Source organism: Gavialis gangeticus, unplaced genomic scaffold (assembly GCF_001723915.1).
Source record: "Gavialis gangeticus isolate Ggan-Ray unplaced genomic scaffold, GavGan_comp1, whole genome shotgun sequence".
Classification (NCBI taxonomy): domain Eukaryota; kingdom Metazoa; phylum Chordata; order Crocodylia; family Gavialidae; genus Gavialis; species Gavialis gangeticus.
The window spans coordinates 12,986,386-12,996,040 of NW_017728964.1; the positions used below are offsets into that span (position 1 = coordinate 12,986,386).

At 51.9% G+C, this 9,655-nt stretch overlaps 1 protein-coding gene across 1 annotated transcript in view; it reads right to left on the reverse strand.

The window, feature by feature from the left end:
• UBALD2 (UBA like domain containing 2) overlaps positions 1 to 9,655 on the reverse strand; it is a gene marked incomplete at its 3' end in the record, with an annotated part of 18,105 nt that overhangs the window by 739 nt on the left and 7,711 nt on the right. The gene's annotated exons all lie outside the window — the stretch shown is intronic.

A 9,655-nucleotide genomic window follows, 5' to 3' on the forward strand; every position in this document is an offset into this window, starting at 1 on the left:
CCCAAGGCCCCTGTCAATTTGCGGCCCCCCGCGGGAACCCCCCCCCCCCCCCCCCCGGGTGTGCTGGGCCGCAGTGGTCCGACAGGAGGACCTGGGCACTCGCTCTGCCGCATCACCCACTTCGGCCTGAGGTCTTGGACCATCTTAGCCCTTTTGCAACTCCACTTCTCCCTGCTGAGGTTCGTGCTTATTCACCTGGGAGGATTAGCTTGCCAGGGGCCCTGACAACAGCGATTGTTATGCTTGCCAAGTATTATTAATCATATGCCGGGCTGCACCCCCCCCACCCCCCAAGTTTGGTCAATTATTACAGTTTTTCCCATCACTCCTCAATTATCCTTGTGATTGCAACTGAAAAGTAAACATTAACAGGGCAGGAACCTCCCACACCCTCCACGCCCCACAAGCACTGCTGTTGTGGAGCTCCGACACCAATGCCAGGAGACTAGAGGTGGCCACTGCCGGACAGATTAGCTAGAGGTACCTCCTGGATGGCTGGTTGCTGGCAGAACTGAGGCAGACAAGGGCCAAGGCAGCATTAGGCCTTGGGGTGGCTTGTCTCTCCCTCCCCCAGGAGGAATAGAGCATGGCAATGCCACCTAAGCCATGCTTCTCACCCACAGTAGCCCACGCAGCCGTGCAGGCACTTATGTGCTACCTGCCAGGCTACTAGAGACCCTGCTGGGGAGCAGGGAGTAAGCCTGCGTCCCCAGCCTCCAGGCTACAAAATAGCTGCCCCAAGGTGTTCAACTTGGAGGGACCCCATGTACTTGGAGAGCTGGAGTTCAGCTCAAAGCTGACTGCTTCGTGCATTGGGTCCCTAAAAAGAAAGGGATAAAATACCAGGGTTGCCTAGATCCCTCTCCAAAAAGGCACAGCCTCCTGCAGCCCTGGGAAAAGCAGCAGAAGCCTCCTCTCAGCACCGCCTTTAAGCGGCTCGAGGGTTTAAGGTGCGTCTGTAAGGAGAGACTCTCCCTCCGCCGGCCTTCGGGTGAAGTACAGTGAGCGCCGTCCCACCCTAGCCCCAGCCTGTTCTGCTTCAACAACCGTGCTGGGCGCATGACCCCCATTTCCCGATGCTGCCGCAAGCACTTGGGACACCGTCAGGTTAAATTAAAGCTCCTTCACACCCCAGGCCTCCTTTACTCAGCAGGAGGAGAATAGCACCGAGGGGCTTCCATCATGCTAGGCAATAGTTTGGGGTGCCTCAGCTCATCCAAGCTGCCTCCCCCTACCACAATTTTGGGCTTAGTCATTCTCCCCTATAAAATCTCACACAGCAGCAGCAGGAGAAGGGCCACGTCTGGGGCTAATTTCAGGGAGGAAGAGCAGAACTGACTATATTCAACTGCAACCCGCTGCGCCAGTAAAGCTGACCAAAATGTTTCGTGTTGCTGCTCTGCTCTAGTCCACCCAGGTATTGTAACGGTAAGTTTAAAAAAAACAGATCTGCTTCGGCAGCTGCAACCAGCGCTTTGCGTTCTTGACGTCCGACTGGAGCTGTCCCTCTGCCGTGGGGGGACAGGGTGCGATTTCTTTTTCTTTCAAACTTGTTGAACAGTAAAATGATGGGGGCAATTTCCCCCCCCATTTGCCTGTGTTCAGCGCTGGGCTGCCAGGCCTTAATGACAGACACTGCAGGGGAATTTTGAAAGGTCACAGAAACTTATCTATTAGCTTGACTCGAGCTTACCAGACAACCTGGAGGTGTCAGGCAGAAAAAAGCATATCACCAGCCTTCTGTCAAATCAGTTCCCGCTACCCCTGCTACATGATTTGGCCAGTATTGTGATGAGGTGTCTCTTATCCTTTCTTTGTATGCTATTTGATTGGCAAGTTTACAGGCTAATTTAAACTATTATATAAAATGAGGCTGGAATTGCAGCAAAATCTAGGAGCTAAAGCATCAGCAGGAGTATAAAACCCCGGTTGCCTGGATCACGCTCTTGCCAGTCAGTAACCTACACAAGACGGTAACCCCAAAGCCCTCTAGTCTAGTTTTTCCTCACTGTTCCTTCCCAAATCAGGCCTTTGTCCATGGTTTTCCCAATTCATTACCCCTTCTTTACTAGGCATTACTGGTGGGAGGGATTTCTGTCCAGACCCCGAGAACAGAGGGCTGAACCGAACGCTGCCTGTATCGCACCGGCGCTGCGCCTGTGGTGGGCGGAGGGAACTAGGCTAGCAAAAGGAAATTTCACTGAGTTTCAGCTCTTAGAAGAAACAAAGTGATTTGCAAACCACAGCCTCCCCCACCCAGGGCTAAACGGTTTCCACAAAAAGCCTGGCACGAATGCAAGGGATCTGCTCCCTTCAGCATCTCGCTCCAACTAGGCAAGAAATGCTGAAGCCTCCGAATGCTGCTTCTTCCCCCCCTACACCTTCAGCCTGTTGGAGTTTTTAGAGCAGATCCAAGGCCCTCCTTGACCCACTCTTCCCGATCAGAAAAGTTACAGGGTGGGGAAGAAAGGTGTGCATGCAATACTTGCCCCCACTGCTGAACCAGCCTGGGGAGCCCTGATCCAACTGCTGCCCTCTCCCAAATCAGCACGGCCCAGTGTTAGCACTAGCCCAGTGACCGTGGGTAGCAACGGACATCTAGAAATAAGTTACTACAACACACGCAACTTTCCACCTCGCTGAAGACTTTGCTCTGATTGGGTTATGGCAACTCTGCTCCTCGTGCCCCCTGCAACCCCTGGGGCAGCGAACGCCCGGTGGAACGTGATCATCTCTGCTAGCGGCCTTGTTAGGATCCAAATCATGAACGAATGCGAATCCAAGACTAGGGAACATGGATTTTTCTCTTTAAAGGCCAAAGCAGGCAGGCCTCTCAAGCTGGTCATGTGCCTGACATTTCTACCCACTATTAATAGACAGGGAGAAACTGTGTTCAAAAGGTCAGAATATGGCATAGGTTTGGGAGGGAAGAGGGGAAGAAGTGATGGTTACTTCAATTAGTAGTCACGTGAGTAGGGAGGAAAGCATCCGAGACCACAGAAACATGCGCTGGTGCTAGCTAGTCTGCACCCTTCGGATCTGACAGGAACCGGCTCCAAGCAGACATCCCGGGGGGGAGAGCTTGCTGGCTTTGCAACTACTGGCAAAAGTGAAGCCATCTCTTGTGCATTTGAGATGTTAAAATGCACAAGACTTGCAAGCTGTAGGGATATGGGGCATTGTGCGACCCCCTGCAACTACAATTCATCCCGAGTCCTTCCCCGGCAGCCTTGCGAAGCTCTACCTGCCTACAACACGCAGCGTTTGTTTCCTTTGGAGCAAGAGCTCACTCAGGGACTCTCTGTTCTCCAATGCACGCTCCCACCCTGTAAAGTACAGGGTGGAGGAGCAGGGCTGGTTCCCAAGGGCTAATGACAGTTATGCAAGACTGCGTGGGACTGTTCAGATCAGGGGCAGCCTGGGTGTGCAGCATGTGGCAGACCGGGGAGGTAAGAGGTGATGCAGTGATAGACAGGGCAGAAAGCAGAGCAGCAGACCGGGCAGGGGAAGGGGAACCGGAGCGGCACTCAGGGACGGTGTGAGGTTAATTTATGATACGCCTACCAGATAGGTTGTGTCCCCCCCACTGATTTAGATGACCCTGAGCCAGCTAATCACATCCCACCCATCAGTAAAGCACCATTTTTACCAAAGGAGGGCTGTGGATTTACACACAATTGAGGATGTCACTAGGGGCCAAACTCCACAGCTCCTGTTAAAAGCAACTTATCAGTTTCTTTTGGTTTCCTAGTAGCCCTCAATCCTTCTGTGCCTTCACTCTAATTTTAGCATCCCCTTCCCTCCCCACCGTTCCAGCCCACTCCTACCATAGGCCTGCACACTTTCATAACTCATCTCACACCCCAACTGCAGGGAAAAGAGAAAATCCACCCAGCACAGCTCATGACACACAGCTGAACTAGCACGTGCCTGACTACAAGCCAGGCTAGTGGGGCAGCAAGGGAACAGCAGTATAGGCACACACACAAAAAAAAAAAAAAAAAACCCACAAAAAAAAAAATGCAGGGGCTGAGATGTATTGAAGCCAGGCAACAACCCATCTCCTTATCGGGTGTCAAAGTCTAGGCGGGTCAACTCCACTGTGATTCAGAGGGGAGCTGATAAGATAGTCTTGCTGGAGCCAGTGCGAGAAGCAGCAAAGGTCCCATTCAGCAAAGTACTTACTCAGATGCTTGGAGTCACCCACGTGCACAGGCTCGGTGCTGAATCAGGGCTTAGGCCAGCACGTGTTAACTGCGCACTTCCAAAAAGGCCATGAGATGGCCAGGTTGTATGTGTGGAACAGCTGACTCCTGATGGCCTGAAGAGGTGGGAATACTATCGCAAAAACTGAAGTCAGCCCAGAAAATCCACCCCGTCACCACTCACAGGAGAGGCAGGAAGTGTGTACCTCCTCCATGCCCAGAGGGAGAAATCAGCCCCACCTGTTGCCTCCAGCTCAGGTCTTTGTTATCAGAAAGAAGGGCAGAGGACTTACAGAACAGGCAGGCTACAATGACCGGGCAAGGGCACAGGGAAAGGACTGCACCCACCCCATTCAGCAACAGACAGAAGTTGCTAAATTAGTTTGCCACTGGTTGAGCAAAAGATCTGCTCCTCTGGGCTCTCTCACCATCTTGAGAGGGTGGACTGGATGAGCCAAGTGGTCTTTAAAGGGGAAAAAAAAATCTATCTTGGGTAGAAGCACTGTAGACATACACACACACACTTATCCCATAATCAACCCTAGTGCGGAAACCACCTTAATCCATACCTGCATTACTGCAAGCTAAACTAGTAGACCAGGTTTAAACTGAATTAAGCATGACCGCACAAGGGTTAATTAAAACTGGTTTCAATATACCTTCAGATAAACTGACGCAAGTCTGTGCATAGACCGGGCCCATATTTTCTGCATAAAAGACTTGCATTTCATTTCCACGTGTGACACCACTGGAGGGCTGGTACTGCCAGATTCCTCCTCCGCCGGGTTGGACACGGGGAAAAGGAGGCGGCGAACAGCTCTGTGCTTAACTATCCTCACACCCACCTGATAAGAACTGTGCTGAGCTTTTAAGGAGGCTTCCAAAGCTGTGCATGGAGAAAGAGGGAACACGAACATGTTCTGATACTCAGGCCTATTAAGACAGGGGTTGGCAAGATTTACTGGGAGGTGGGCCAGCATGACCCAACTTGGACGGAAGGCAGGTTGGTGCTAGGCCCCAATCACCACTTCTCTGCTGCCCCCGCTTTGTGGGCAGGATCCAATGGCCCCGTGGTCCTGATCTGGTCCACGTGGCCATATACTGACAAGCCCTGCTCTAAGCCTTTTTGGTAAGGGCACCGTATAGCTGAAGAAGCTGAATAACCGTCTCCCTCTACCTCAAGTTTCCCCTTCTTTTGCTTGTGGAAGTCGCTGCCATAGGAGGTCAGTGATGCCAAGAACTTATTCACTGAGGTCTCCAGCACTGGACTTTCATCACTGGTGACACGTAGGGGGTGCACGCGCACCCCCTGAGCATGGTGGCACACCCCCTATGAAAAGGCACCAAACACTGCTAGCAGCGCCTGCAGGAGGTCGCCACGTGCCACCACCCCCCGTGCCACCGCCAGCGGTGTCTGCAGGTGGTCCCCAACCACCGGTCAGCATTTGCCAGCCCCTCCGACAGCATCGTGGCTGCCTGTGGAAGCGCTTACCGCTGCCGCCGCCACCTGCCAGAGCTCGCCATGTTGTTTGCAGTTAAAGCCCTCGCTGCAGGATTTAAGCCACTCTTGGGAGGTCAGGAAGAAATCTCTGATCACCCTGAATCTACCTACCGGAGGATTCTCCCACCTGCCTCAGCAGCTCCCGGGCTTATGAACACGAAGCACGACTAGAAAAGCCCCAGCTCTGATGCAGCCTGGCAGTGCCCATGTTCCCGAGCAGCGGGTCTGCTCATCTGGAGTGAAGATTCACCTTTAGTGCCTTTTGATAAATATCAGAGTTTCACTTGCTCTGCCCACACCACTTGCAATCAAGCATTCCTAAAGCTGTAGCAAAAGGAAAGGAGGTGGGTTGTTGTCCTCTTAACTCAAGGAAGCTGGGCCTGGCTCTGTCATGGCAGCTATAGGGCAGTTGTCCTGATGAGATGAATAGGGGCAATCTGTGGATAAGGCCCGACTCCATGCAAGGGTGACAGACAGGGAGGTACGAATGGTTTGTTACGCAACAGATCACGGGCAAAGGGGACAGAACAGCACATCTTCCAGCAACGGGCAAAGCAGGAGAGCTGATCCCATGCCCCAGGAGAGCACAAGGGTGCAGAAAGCAGTGCAATACATAGCCACGTGCCAGGAGCAAACGGGAACGTCTACCAGTAATCACCGAAGACTCGCGCCTTGCTGGCTCTGCCATCACCACGGAGCCGCTCACTTCTCTCAGTCTTCCTGACCAGCAGAGCCTGAGTCCTGTGACCTTCGGGGGGCAGGAAGGAGACGCCGGCTCCTGTGCCAAATATTGCTCCACCCACTCATCTAAATCCAGAGCAACGTGCCTGGGGCCTATAGGAAAGTGCATCAGGCCTAGCTGCCTCCAGTGGAGATGCCACAGATAGACAGGGATGGGCTGGAACCCCAAATTTCATTAGGACACTGCCAAGAACCCGCCTCCCTCCTGATGCAGGCTGTCTGGAGCCTACTATCCTCAATATGTCAAATAAATAGTTAACAATAACTTAATCTTGTGTTTGGAAGACAGAGCCCCACGTAACAACATGACAAAGGCGAGAGAGGGAGGGAGAGCAGCCGAGCTGCTGGACGCGTGTGTTGGCTGGAATTCACGTCAAAACACCACCGTTGGCCAGCAAAGCATGCTCTGCTTTGGCCTGCAACCCAGAAGGGCTTGCAAGTGTTCGGCGGCTGCAGCTGACCTCTCACCCATGGGCAGGAGCAGAGATTCAAATGACTGAACCAACAAAAAAGCAGCAAAGATCATCAGCCACTTCCCTGGGGGAGGTTGGGGTTCTCTGGATCATCCTGCTCAGCCATATCGAGATGCCAGCTATTCAGTGCCTTACAGGGCTGACCCCCCTTCTAGAAAGGGGGTCTCAGATCTTCCCCTCATTGGGTTAGGCCATGCTTTTAAAAAAGCCACACACAAACCACAGCACTCTTAAAAAGCTAACCTGGCACATAGCTGCCTACGGGCATAAAAGGGGACTACTGCCTCTTTCTGCCATCTCCTATTCTTGTTTTTCCATCCCCCCCTCCACCCGCAGCGCATCGGGGTGGAGAAGAAAGCCTTCACCACCATGGAAGGCAGAAGGAGTTTGATCACAAGTGCTCTACCCTGCACACAGGCACCATTGTTGCCAGCGACGGGCCTGCAGCCTTATCGGGGCCCGACTGCCATCCAGCCCCGCTTGCGTGGATATCGACATCGGACGTTTCACTGCAATGAATCCAATCTGGGGAGGAGTGAAGGTATATTTTAACTGCTGCTTTGCACACCAACTTCTTAAGTTCTGGAGTAAGCTTTCTAAGTTTCAACAAGCCGTTTAAAAACAAAAATACCTGACATTCTTTGGCAAGGCCTAAATAGAAATGTCTCTTCTGGAAACGGTGACTTAGGGATCCTACCAAGTGGAAGGAAAAAAAAAAAAAGCACTTCATTCTGGAACGAGCAGCAGGAGATAAGATCCCTTTGTGTATCTCAGAGTCACTGGGGCTTTGTCTACACACAGGAGTTTATAGGACTGGTAACTAAAACACCTGGTCTGCTACGAGATTCTTCTGTAATGCATGGGACTAAAAAAGCATTTTTAAATGGAATTGCTTTGGGGTTTCCCCAAGTACTCTCTCTCTGCCTTTCCCCGTGTCCCCCTCCCTCCCCCAAAAGACTGAGCCGCTTAAGACGTCCCTCTTAAGACTGACACGACAAAGAACTTGTAAGATGCTTGTAGTTAAAGACGTTCATGTGCTTTGGGGAATATCGCTGTTTTTTTCTAAGAAGGAATAGAGGGAGGTCTCTGGCACAGCGTGGGGGCGAGGTGATATGCAGCCGTTTAATGATGAGTAACCCCAGGTTCTTGCTATACTTTTTCTTACTTTTGGATTAGACCATGCCGCACGCGCACCAACTGTAAACCCTCTTAGTCTCGGCTCTCTCAACGGCCTCAATGGCTCGTGGCATTTGTGTTCTGGGGCAGAGATCTTCTAAAGGCGCTGGGGCGGGGAGTACAGGAACACCAACAAAAATGTCAGAAATGCAACCCCGGCTGAGGAGCTGCGAACGAGGACGAGAGGATGGGGTTCAGTGCAGATCATGACTTGTACATCGGCTTCCTGATTAATATATAACTAGTCATAAAAACGAAGGGGGTGGGGAAGGGATGTAGCTTGCTTACCAAGCAAGCCAGGACTTCCTTTTGTGTTAGAAACTATATTAAAACTGCTCCAAGAGAATCCAGGTTTTAGAGGCTTGTTAAGAGGAGGGTAAGGGCTTGGCAGTGGGAAGAGATTGCAAAGCAACTTCCCCCTCCCCACACCCCCATGCCCTTGCATTCGAGGAGGCAACCAACTCACTGAAGTTCCTGCTCAGGCCCGAGTCAGAAATGATCCCACGAGTAATGGGGCCAGCACAGCCCCGATGCTCGATTACTGGGAACCAGAACCTCAGGAGTGTTTGCACAGAGCTTTAAGTGATTCAGGATGAACGGCAAAAAGCTCCAGCCTCCCCCTTCAAAATAAGGGAAGGAAACAGTCAGAGGCAGATTTCACTTCGGGGCACCAGGGAGCAGTACATGGGGAACTGGATGTAAACCAGCCTGAGATTAAACACCTTAAGCTTCCTGTCGGCACCACAGGATTCATGTTGGTAGGGAATCGCCTCTGCTGCGCGTGAAGCATTTCAAACACCTTGAATCTTGCCTGCCTCAGCCAGATCTGGAGAAAGCCTCACAAGATGGATGGTTGCTGAACTGTTTCCCCCCTCAAGTCTCAGTGCGACCAGGCTTTGAGCTCCAGCTGTCAGTGGGAACCTGCCCTTCGGCCACCCAGCACATACGAATCGTTCAGCTAATTTACCCATCCAGCAGATCTTATCTTAGGTGGATCGGAAAAGGTGCAAGGTCCTTTCTACAGAGGCATCATGTTCTTGGGGGAAGGTACCAGGCTGGGAACTTCCAGTTCTGCCACTGTCCTGCTGTATGACCTTGGGCTACTACTTTTAAACACGTGCCACGCTCTTCCCTCCCACATTTCACCTTGCCGGTTTCAGACTGCCAGTTCTCCAGGGCAGGGACTTCTTTCTATGACTTCACTGCACCTGGCGCATGGGGAAACTGATAGGTGTCGGGGCTTTGGTGGGTTGACGTAATACCCACACAAGCATCTGCCTCATTCAAAGAGCAGAGACAGTCTTGGGAAGAAGAAGAAAAGGGTCCTGCACAGAAGAGCATCAAAACAAAGTCAACCCCTGCCCCCCTTTTCTAGATCGCTCCTGTGAACACCAGCATCCAGGCCTAACCACCCTACAGCAAGCAAAGGAAGAGAGGGAGGGAGGAGGTGGAGCAACAAACACTACATCTTAGCTCTAATCTGCTATTCTCCCCCACCCCTCAACACAGCAGTTTCCTTTTTTTTTTTTTTCAAAAAAAAAAAAAAAAAAAGGAAAAAA